This window comes from Apteryx mantelli, chromosome 2 (assembly GCF_036417845.1).
Source record: "Apteryx mantelli isolate bAptMan1 chromosome 2, bAptMan1.hap1, whole genome shotgun sequence".
NCBI classification, from domain to species: domain Eukaryota; kingdom Metazoa; phylum Chordata; class Aves; order Apterygiformes; family Apterygidae; genus Apteryx; species Apteryx mantelli.
Window position 1 is genome coordinate 116,806,769 of NC_089979.1, and position 2,732 is coordinate 116,809,500.

The window sequence follows — 2,732 nt, forward strand, 5'->3', positions numbered from 1 at the left end:
TTCTAAATGAATTGGGTCTTTAGTATACAGTTGTTGCTGGCCATTGCAAGGCCTTTTTTTAATTTAGAGACTCTGGAGAAGGACATGAATCAAATTCTAATCCACCTCCCTCTTATGTTAGTTGGGAGTCTTGCTGTTGACATCAGTGGGGACTGGATATCTTCTGGAGGGTATTCTTTATTTTTTTGTTAAATACTGATTAGGGCTTTTACATTACAAAATATCTATCATTTCTAGGTGACAAATGTTTGTTTCTATAGCCAACATTAGTAATGACAGTGAGGTGCTTTCTCTATCTCTTTTTGTATAATACCTTCTAGGAGTTTTGTTTATAGTGTTGTCAAAATGATTGTCTGCATACATATCCTGAACTAATACTCTAAACTGTTTTTCACCAATTCCTATGAGCAATGGAGAAGGTGAGGGAATAAAACAGTAAATAAATATATCCCTTAGCTGTAGGATATGTTAAGTAAAAGGCAAGATGCTATTTATTAAGCTGTGAGAGAAGAAAAATCCTTATAGACAAAATCAGATATTTTATATTATCTCCCTTGGCAACATCTTTCATTAGATGTTCTGAGAGACAGGGCAATAGACTGTACCATGTGTCTGTTAAAATATGGTAGTTTCTGTGTAGTATGGTAGTTTTGTATATCTATGAGAAGAGATGGAAAGATGTCATGGCTGATACATTTTCAGGACTGTAATAATACCTTGTGAAGTGCTTTTCTTCCTACTCTGGGAAATAGAAAGCTAGGCAATTTCTAAGAGAACTTTGCTTCTTTTTATGAAGGTACATGTACAGAATTATTACTCACACTTTTTTTATACTCAGTTTCTTCTTGGGAGTCATCCGTATACATCTGTGACTCTTCCATGCTGATGGAGAGGAGAAAACTAGGAAGCTGCTTTTGTGACTTTCTCGTGTTCGCTCTTACCTTTATGGTTCTCCTTCCATGAACACGCTTGGCAGCTGAATTGCTTTTATACACTTTGTTGGTGTAGTTTACAACTTCTTTTTTTCTGTTGCCTCCCCTGGGAACTTTTTCTCATTGCTTATGTGAGAATGGACAATGGGATGAAATACTCAGAAAAACAACTTCTTGTTATTCTATGGAAAGGTCTCCTGGGAGAAGTGTCAGATGCTTTGTTGCTTATGTTATTTATAATTGGATTGGATGGAGTTTTAAAGAAATCCTTGGGGAAAAATCCAATCCTGAGAATGGTCATGACCTAGAACGGCTTTTGTATCTTGGAATTCCTGGTTAACTAATCAAACCCGAAAAGCACATTTGTTGTCTCTTTTACAGTGCTTTGTCTATGAGTTTCATATGTTAGCAAATAATATTAACATTAAAAATGTCAGTAGTATTAGTGTTGAATTTATAGCTCATAGAAATGAATGAGGGTATTTTACAGTTGCAGGGCTGATGCTCTGCATATGTATTTCATAGTGAGGGAAGTCAGAAGCATTTCAGAATCGGAAGTACATTTTCATAACTATGTGAGCCAGAATATTATTTTTGCTGAATGATAAAATTGTGTAACCTTTCTGAATTACCAAAATGTGAGTACTGCCATCATGTTTCCGTTTCAACTTGCGATTATTTTGCAGCAAGAATGATGTATCAAAGTAGAGACAACTTAGCTCTAAATGGAGAATTACACTTTCAGTTAACTGGCTCATTTTTAATGCATATTGGATTAAGACTTGCTGTGGAATCCAACTATTTATAAAACTGTCAAATCTTTACTGTATGCCCAAGTAGTATTTATCTGATATATCATACCTCTGCCTTGGGTCAGGAAAACTTCTCCTTTTCCTGAAAACAAGAATGGATTTAAGTGCTTTCCTGAGTTAAGGCCGTGGGTAACCTCATATTCTAAATGCATTATGTGACTGTTGGGTATTACTAGTAACTTCTCTCCTAATTTAAGTCTACCTTGGATAGGAAACTGGAAAAATAGATTCTGAATTGCAAAATTATTTATTGTAATTCTCTTAAAATTTTTAATACAGTAGTTTAGGAAAGAAGTTTGAAGTGACAAAGCCATACTTTATCAGGAATGAATTTTCCTTTTGGAGATTCTGGATTAAGGGTTGCCTTGTCACCTTTAAGAACTTACCTACAGTCTTTTTCATGGTACAGAAGATAGAGAATTTGCTTGTAATAAATGTAAAAGTAATTATTTTTTCTAAGATCTTGTTCTTTTCTCAACTTCTCTAGGTCCCAGAGTGACTACACACAGCCTGTGCTGTGTGCTGTCACCATACAGCTTCTCTGAGTACAGACACTGCCAAGGTAGTGCTGAGGAACAGGATTGTTGGTGTTGCTGATGGACATGTGGCACTAGACCTTCCTTCTTCAGGCTGGGAGCTCAAAAAGCTTCCAGGTACTTCTCCTCAGGGCTTTTATCTCCTTCTTTATCTCTCTTATTTAGCTATTCCTTCTTTTCTTCCACAGCTTCCAGGGTTCTTGCTCTGTTTCTGTGCTGTACTAAAGAGTCTGGGTTCCCAAACAGTCTGGTTTTAGTTGCTTGAAGCAATGGACACATATGCACAGGATCTTGGTGAGCTCAGCATCAAGGCTCCAGGCCTGAAGGATTGCTTGCTGATGTTGAAAGCTAATAGATCTAAGAGGGCTCAGCCAAAGAACCTGTGAAAATCCCATATCGATCTCAGAGATCTGGGTCTCAGAGACCTACACCTACTACTGCCTCTTCTCAAG